Source organism: Magnolia sinica, chromosome 18, assembly GCF_029962835.1.
Source record: "Magnolia sinica isolate HGM2019 chromosome 18, MsV1, whole genome shotgun sequence".
In the NCBI taxonomy this organism is placed as follows: Eukaryota; Viridiplantae; Streptophyta; class Magnoliopsida; order Magnoliales; family Magnoliaceae; genus Magnolia; species Magnolia sinica.
The window spans coordinates 70,231,069-70,240,872 of record NC_080590.1 but is presented as its reverse complement, the minus strand read 5'-3'; positions in this window follow the sequence as shown (position 1 = coordinate 70,240,872).

The window sequence follows — 9,804 nt, the reverse complement described above, 5'->3', positions numbered from 1 at the left end:
CGCCATCGGACTTATGACGCGTGGTACAGGTCCGACCAAAACTTCCAAAAATTTCCAAGAACAACTGGATATAACGATGAATCCCAGATTTCAGAGTAACATAGCGCTAATTATTCTACAGGTTTTGAGTCATGCAGATCGAATTTAAAGTGATTGATTTAAATTTCACAAGCAATCAAAATTAACACTAATTACCCCAATAAGCTACTAAGGAAAAATAGAGGTAGTACTCGGGTCAAGGCACAAAATTTCCTGGGTCATTACAATCTACCCCCCTTAAAGAAAATTTCATCCTCGAAATTTATACCTTCTCATATTCCTCTAGGATCTGAGGGTAGCTCTTTCTAACCTCAGCTTCATATTCCCAAGTAGCCTCTTCCTCACTATGATGTGTCCATAGCACCTTCACAAGAGGGATAACCTTGCTGCGCAATACCTGCTCCTTCCTGTCTAGAATACGCATCGGTCGCAGTACATATGTGGCATCCTCGCTTAACTGCACCTGCTCCCAACTGATAATATGTGAAGGATCAGGAACGTACTTCTTCAGCATAGAAACATGAATACGTTATGCACGCCCGTAAGAGGTGTGGGCAAAGCAAGGCGGTATGCTACCGCTCCCACTCGATCTAAAACTTGAAATGGACCAATAAACCTCGACGTAAGCTTTCCCTTCTTACCGAACCGTAGAACTCCCTTCATAGGAGAGACCTTAAGAAATACATGGTCTCCAACCTCAAACTCAAGCGGTCGACGCCTCGTATCAGCGTAACTCTTCTGCCCGCTCTGCGCTGTCAGAAGTCGACGTCGAATGATGTCAACTTTCTCTAAAGTCACCTGCACCAACTCTGGGCCAATCAAACTATGCTCACCAACTTGATGTGTGTGGAACATCCACTCTATGCATTGGGTAGGCCCCTAGGGCAGTGGCCCCCCTCCCAAAAATCAACCGCTACAGGGAGTTAGGTGGCCTACGTTACAGGAAAAAGAGGTGATTGACGCCTACCATTGAAACCCTTTTGGGTTGTAGAAGTTTCAGATCAAATATGAAAATTTTTTTCCTATTCATTCAGGTCCTGTGACCTTATCAACAGTTTGGATGGCATATAAACATTGCGGTGGGCCCCAGGTCTGAGTGACCTTATCCACAGGTTGGGTGCAAATAAACATTACGGTGGGCCCCCATGTCTATGTGACCTTGTCAACAGGCTGGGTGGAAAATAAACATTATGGTGGGCCCCACAAGGGACCCATTGATGTATGTATTGAAATCCACACCTTCCATTAGTGTGGATCCCACCATGAGGTGTGTACTTCATCTATGTCGTTCATCTCTATGGGACCCATCATGATGCATGTGTTGCATCCAGACCATCCAGCTTTGGCAAGCTCATTTTTAAGGCTCGAGACTAAAAATAAGACAGATCTAGGATCAGGTGGACCACATTATAGAAAATAGTGGGTTTGAACGTCCACCATTAAAACCTTAGAAATTTTAATGGTGAAAATCCTTATCACCACTTATATTTAGGTGTGGCCTATTTGATATACGCGTGACCCATTGTTGAGGCCCACCTTGATTTATATAAGGCCCATGTTGTGAGGCCCATTGTGATGTATAAGGCCCATGGGTTATGGCCCTTTGCAATGTACCTAAGGCCCATTGATACGGCCCACTTGACAAATATAAGGCCCATGTGATTAGGCCCATCTTGATGTAGTTGTGGCCCATCCGTTGGGGCCCATCTTGATATATACAAGACCCAAGTACATGAGGCCCATTTGATGTATTGGAGGCCCGTGGGTCGAGTCCCAGTGGGATGTACATGAGGCCCATTATAACGTGATTCCACCATGGTTTATGTGTTGACCTTTATAGCGAGCTATGCCTTGGGAGCAATGATGGTTTGACGTCCACATTGTAAGGATAATGCTAGTTAAATGTCCGCATTGTCACTCTCCCTAAGGCCCATGGATAGGCCCATACTTGTAGTGTGTAGGCCGTCTAGGCCCATCTTCACTATATACAGAGTCCATCACTATATAACATGCTTAATATAGATCCATGATTCGTGATCATACGCATCATATGTATACTTGGTATGAGGAGTGACTGCTTGGTAAGAGGAGTGACTGATCATAGCATATGCCCTCAGGCAGATTGTTTATGGGCTCCCTGATATGCAGAGTTGACCTTCATGAGCGCGCGGTATGCGCAGGATTTGTTGCATGTCTGGTAGAGTGATTCATGTACTTACATTTGTGTGATTATGATTATTGTATGCCCTAGCGACATCAGGGCCATAGCCTCCACAGACACATCGTGGATGGTTGGATTAGATACTGAAAATACTGTTTCTAGCATTGGGTCGCCATAGATGTCCTTGGGTGAAAATCCCTAAACCAGATGGTACCAGAGGATGGCTCCAACGTCGAGACCGAGTGGATACACGAGCGTGCAAGGGCTGTATACTAGTAGGCCGCATCTCCCACTGTGTCGTGGTCGGTTGGAAAGGGGTGTGACCTTACCCACCTGAGTGAGGGGGCAATTTCTAGGTTCAGTTTGATCAGCTTGAGGAATGGGTCCGCTATCGACGAGCCGGGCCTGATATTGACAGGCAGATAGTGAGGTCTCTTCCACTTTTCTAGTTATGCATTCAGATAGGGGCGACAAGCTGGCGTAGAGTGTACTAGACCCCGGTGATTATCTAGATTGAGAACCGTATTGATTTGATGCTCTAGTGAGGAGCTGCATTAATATGTGGATGTGGATTGGCATGCTTGACTTACATTATGCATCGCATGGCCTTGATATGACCGATAACATTCATGTTCTGCACCTCATAGCCTTGGTACGGCTGTTTTCATTCATGCACTCATCAGTATGATTCCACATTACTCCGACCTCATATTTTGAGCACGCTTATATTGCGTACACACTTACACCACCCTCTAAGCTTTCTATAAGCTTATGCATGATTGATGCATGCAGGTGATGCTAGGATGCAGCCATAGCCTCGCCACAGTTGGAGTGTACAGCCGAGCTTCTGGAGTTTTTGTTACTTTCGTCATATTGTATTTCTCTTTCATACGCATTATACTTAAAGTTTTTTATCATAGTGGATTTTGTGATGGTGTTCTTGTGGTTATTGTTCGTGGGTTATGCTTATGGTTATGCTCATTACAAATCAGATTGATGTTAAAAATACTCCTTGTAGGATCCCAGGATCGGAACCTGGTGTATGCGTACCGGGAGCCAAGAATGGGGTACGGCGGAGGTTGTCGGTGCCGGATTTGGCGATCGGGAATTTTGTGAGCCTGGTTTCTGAGTTTGGGGCGTGACATTAGCGTTAGGATTTCTTACCCAAATCATAGCTGAAACTGATGGTGTAGCGAAATGGGAAGGTGATTTGAGGCGTGGAGTTGTGAGAGGGAATCACAGCAACGATCTCCTAGGATTTCTCCTCTCCTTACTCTTTTCTCTTCTTTTCTCTCTTCTCTCTTCTAGGGTTTGGGGAAATTCGTATGAGAGAGAGATGGAGTGGTATAAGGGCTATATATAGACCCATAAGTGATACAAATGGCCCCAGGGCCCTGGTATACTTAGGTTATATCCAGAGGGTGACTGTTTTTAACAAACGAGGCACATAGGGAGGTCCACTACTCACCTACATCATAGTGTAAGTTCCCTGATAATGGATCTATGCCAGAATGTGATTTCTGTGCGATCAGATAAGCAGATCGACCGTGGAGGACCTGTGTCAGATCAACGGTCTTACTTACTCGATCAGGGCCACGGTTATATGGATATGTATAGGGAAATTTCCTTTTCTTATGGGTGAAGTTTGGTTAGAAATTGACTATCCGAAATCCTCATTTTCGTGCGTGAGTGAAGGTCCCAATTCACTTAAGTTTCAATACATTTGCTAAAGATTTTTGCATTTCTCACACACTTCACTCAAGGTTCAAGTTGTGTGTTTCTGGATACTATCTGAGCTCGATTCACGTGATGGTTGTCAAGCCCAGCAAGGCGGACATAACCCTATAGTTTCACGGTCATCGGATTCTCAACGTGCGGTCCAGGTCCGATGCAGAGTTTCAATGTACTCCCGAGAGCGGCAGGCTCATGGGATTTCTCTTAGGTTTTTAAGTAGTGTTAAGTTAGCGGTATTGCTGGTTTTAGGTCTCGCCATTTGTGGAAATGGTGGCTCGAGCTAAATCCATCGATTAATTTAGTTTAGTACTTAATTAATTTTTGTCTAAATTACGATAGGCTACGGTCCTTAGGTATTTCTACCTGAGGTGATACTCGGTTCTTTGTATGGATTTTTTGAGTTACACTTCTTAACTTGGGAGCAAGCATTAATTTGATTCCTTTCTCGATATATGAAAAATTGGGCCTAGGTGAATTAAAACCCACCCGAACCACATTATAACTTGCTAATCGCTCAGTCCATGTACCGAGAGGGATAATCAAGGATGTGTTGGTCCAGGTTGACAAATTCTACTATCCAGTAGATTTTATCATCGTGGATACTCAATCCATCGTAGATATGAGCATTATTGGAGCATAAAATCTGGTCAAGGAAGAATTGAAGATTAAAGTGAATATAAAGGGGATAAGTTGCACGGACCATGAGTTGCATGGAGAACTAGTAGCGCTGGCAGATGAGTTGTGTGGTCCGCGCAACTCATCATGGGTGCACAAGACCGCGCTACTCCTCTTGTGGATGGTTGGATCAGGAGTGCGCAGTGGGGTAAACAGCCTAGAATTCGAGGACTCACACGTGTGGATGCCTATAAATACTCCCTACCCCCTCATTTAAGGGATTCAAATTTCCAAAAGACTAGTCCCTTTGACAGGTACTGAAGAGGAGAGGAGAGAGAGAGAGAGAGAGAGAGTGGAGGCTGGGCCGCACTACATGAGTTGCGTGGACCCGCGCAACTCTTCTGCCATGCAACTCATGGATAGTTGTGCAGGTACTCTATGGAGCAATAACATATTGATTTTTAGGGGTCTTCTAAGTCATTGCAAATATTTAATAGGGACATGACATTTCTTGTATCCTATTAGTGAAGGAAGAAGTACAAGGAAGATTCGCACAACTCATCTCCCAAGGAGACGTGAATGATATGAGCCAGAATGCTGCTGAAATTCATATTTCAATTCATTTTAGCACTTACATTTTGTAATAAGAATTTTATCCTAGAATCAAAGGATTAAAGGGATGTAATGAGTTGAGAATGAATAAATTTGATGATTATTCTCTCTATTTGTTATTTGTCATTATTAAGTAAGATAATTCCCCTGAATCAAATGCTTTCGTGTCTGGTCAAAACAAAATGGCAACTCCACTGGGGACTTTGTATCCTATTTGATTTTGATTAAGGGACAGTATGGAGAACTTCATCATTGTTCGACATCTTGCAAGATGCCAAAATGGCGATGGGAACATCTTTCCTTTCATCTTCGGGATAGAATATATTTACAAATAGATACTGATTGACAACATTTGTGTCTTCTGACAGAATTACTATACGATATACACATCCAAGCTACAATCATTGGCGATCCCTGTAAGTGAAACGATCTTTTATTTCATTCCCACCAGATTCATGGTGGAATATGCTTGCGACCAATCCTCGGTCCATCAGAAACAAAAAAACAAGTTTCAAGTCACCGTCGGAGTTGTAATGGTTTCTCTCATAGCACAAGAAAATGAAATGATTGGATTGTTGTATCACGCCAAAGATCAAAGGCCCGAAGTGGCGTAATCGCTAGGGCGAGTCTGTCGACATTAAAGACCAGAGGACTCGTAATACAAAACGCGGCAAGGAAAAATCCTGAACTTGCCCCTCCAGCAATATACCCGGCAAAAGCTTTGTCCTCACCACCATCACAATATTTATAGCTTTACCTGCTACCAGTGCTCGATGGACAAAGAAACAAAAAGGAAAATCGCCCATAGAAAGGCCATTAGTCTACGAGTCACCTCAGAGCATATCACCTCAAATTGTGTCATAGTCAGCCGAACTATGTGGAAGTACTGAAGAAATAAGTGAAACACCTTTTTCAATAAGCCCTATCACATTGGTATGTTCTCACTCTACTCTGATGACTGCTTCATCAGAAAATGGGTGGCACAAGTAAAGATCCGCCACCTACTATTGAAGACCGTATGGTCGAAATGACCCAAGCATAGAAAATGCTAATGGAAGAATGTAGAAGCCTCCGAGACGCCTTGGCCACTCTTGCACATAATGTGACCCAAATAATAACACCTCCGATGATGTCTATTATGAATGAATGAGATCAGTAACCTGAAGGTTCTCAACCGCTAAGAGCGGGATTGCATGGATCATCCTAGGTGGTGAGGGCAATAACTTAAGAAGAAATGTGATAGGTGGTCACAGAAGCCATTAGAGTGGAAAGGGAACATGATAACATAGGAAGGTTTCGCTAATGAATGCCATATCCAAGAGAAGTCGAAGATATACCTTTTCCTATTAACTTCAAGCATCCTGAGTTTCAAAAATTCAGTGGAGATGGGTCGTCGGATGAGCAACTGATGCATTTCATTACATCTATGGGTAACTTCTCTACTATTCCTCAATATTGTCTGCGGTTGTTCAGGTCTTCTTTAATAGGCAAGGCATTCCGATGGTATTCCGGTTTGGCACCTGAATCAATAATAACTTGGGAACAGATGCAGGACACATTTATGTCAAATTTCTTCTCATCAGATTACGATGTCAATATTGCAGAGTTAGCTTTAATAAAGCAAAGAGGGAATGAACCTGTGGAGAAATTTATCAATAGATGGAAGACTTTGGGGGCAGCATGTCAGTAATTACTGGAAGACAGAGAATAGGTAAATGTCAGTAATTATTGGAAGCTCCATGGAGACAAGAATCACAATTGGACTCACCAGTGCCAACATAAGGAATTTTTGAGACCTAGCGACTAAAGCACACGCATTGGAATTGATGACCAAAAAGATGCCAGCATTTCAAATTCGTACAGAAAAGAGATGATGACATAGAGCAATGGTAAATGCTATTGACCAAGAGAAAAAGAAAAACACTTTTCGCAACAAGCGGGAAACGAGAAGAAGGGAAGATTCAGATCGACAAAGGGATTATAAAAATGACAAATGACCACGACCATATGATTCTCATAGGGAATATGCATTCGATAAAGAAGATGTGTTGCCAATGATGGAACAATTACTTGCCGCTGGAACTATCAGGTTACCTTCGCTGAGATATCCAGAAGAACTCGAAATGACTAAAGAGAAAAATTATTGTCATTATCATTGTTGTTTGAGACATCACGTAGAAGATTGTTTTACACTAAAAAATATACTGCAAAGGATGATAAAACAAGGAGAAATAGTTCTGAAAAAGGACAATGGGCAGTCATAAATATGACATATGCGATCGAGTCATCAAAATCTTCTATTAGAAAAGTCAGCCTAGAAGATTTAACTCTTACCTATCATTAACTGGTAAAAGAATCCACGGGGCAGAAGGGAGTTTTGGGGGCATTCGCATTTGAAGAAGATGACATGCTTTGGATATTTAAGTGATTGTCAATAATGTATAAAATCAAGTTACCATGGCCTAAACGCTCGAACGGAAAGAAACAATATATCAATCCACCAGGGGCAATTTTGGTTCCGAAAAGTATCGGCTTGATACTTCCTAACCAAAAGGGGGCAAGACAGATGAACAATAAAAGTTATAGAACTCAGAACCTTGTATTCCTCCTCATATATGAATAAAAATGTAGATTTTCAGGCATATCAAATGAAAAGCGCCAATGATTATCACCAAATGAAAAGCGCCAGTGATTATCGCCAAATGAAAGATGCCAATGACTATTGTCAAATCATCAAAAGTCATAATCGCCATTGCCATATTGCCGACACGGCACAAAGGCCATTTTACTATCTAAATTTATCAAAATTAATAACATTGCTAAGCTAATACACTATTTTAGCTAGAAATTTTTTATATATATCATCGGCAAAGGGCAATACATCAATTTCAATTTATTACCTTCAGCAAGACCTATAAAGCCAGTTGTATATGAATATCATCGGAACATGGCAATCTATCACCTATGGCATTGGAACAAACATATGAAATCCTACGATAACGATGGCGATCTATCATTTACGGCATCAGAGCTGAGCATATGAAGTAAGCAGTGAGCATATGAAGCTAATTGTGTATAAGACTTATCATCATTGGTGATGGCAATACCATGAGATTATTCGGGTAGTAGTGAGAAGCTTGTGGCCCTAAAAAGCCCGTAAAGAGCATCATGTGCACCCATGCGTGTAGTTGATGAAGCAATCATGTAAGACCTATGTCGTCTAAACAGTTTCTAGCAGCGTCATGAGAGCCGGTGGGAAAATGCCCTCTTATGAATGGGTCTGACCTGGAAGGCGAAGAAAAAGTGAGTCTTTGAAGCAAGAAGACTTCCCAGATCCTTGACTTAATTTCAGTAGTAACGCATGAGGATAAGTCTCTAATGCAAGATGACCCTTCATTGATGGACTGGCAACCCTGTATTTGGTTTCCGAAGGTAGCCTTATGTGCCGCGCGAACTCTAGAGAGTTACTGTGGTGAACCATGTGCATAAAACCCACTAAGTTCATTGCCCCAATATCTTCACTGGGCCCCTCTGATGGATCGTGGTTTGTGAACTCTCCGGCCACGATAAACCCCGTGTCTCTAAAGAGTTACAGAGGCCATTCGCATAAGACCCGACTCCAACTACTTATGAGTCCAAAAACTGTGATTGCTCCAATGACTCATGAGCCTAAACTGTGTGTGAAACAAACTAACTGAAATTGAAACTTAGCACCGTCCATGAAATAACACCATGTAGGTAATATTATGTTAATAATCACTATGTAGAATCATGTTTGCAATAAATTCATAAAACTCTTTCTTTTGGATGCTTAAAATTGATTTATGATGTATTGGAAAACAAAATGTGAAAGTGATTACAAGCATAAAAGAAAATTCACATATCATTCGACATCCCTAACGCATGTATATATCTTCGAAAATCCTCTTCCAATTGTACCTTTATAGTTGCATTGTTCAGTTTAGCATCAGCAATGAGCTTTACCTGATATGGAATGCCAGCTAGTTCTTGCTCCAAAGAAGCTATTGCGGCCTTCTATTTTAAAATCTCTGACCTTTTCAAGTTAGCTATTCGTCTATTATCCTTGATATCGGCTTCGAGCTTATCGGTCCTTGAATAAATCTCTTGTTGCTGAGCTTCTAAGTCTAAGATATGTTGTCTAAGGCTTTAGATCTTTTCACTTATATGCGTGGAAGACTGTTTAGAAACTCTCACTTGCTCCTTAAGCGAGCTACATTCTCTGTAATAATTTGAGACTGTTGTTGCTGACATGGAAATCTTATCTTTGAGCCACGATAGTTCTTCCTTATGGGCAAGAATTTCAGGAGCAATAGTTATGTCTTGAGTAGTCCCTAATTTGCAACACGTCTCGCAGAAATGAGAAAGAGACATGCGCAAGGGAGAGATATTGATCCTTGTTATTCTTGTAACATTCTCCAAGGAGGCTAACACTATTTCCAAGTCTGACCATTGTGTCGGATCTTTAAATATGTATATAGCTGCCGATAGGGAACTCTTCAACAAGATCAGTGCAGGAGGGGGAATTTTCTTTACTGTTATCACATGTGAAACGGTAGCAATAGAGCTAGAACTTGCAAAGCCACTAGAAATAGGATGAGCTATGAAGTAAAAAATAAAAATAA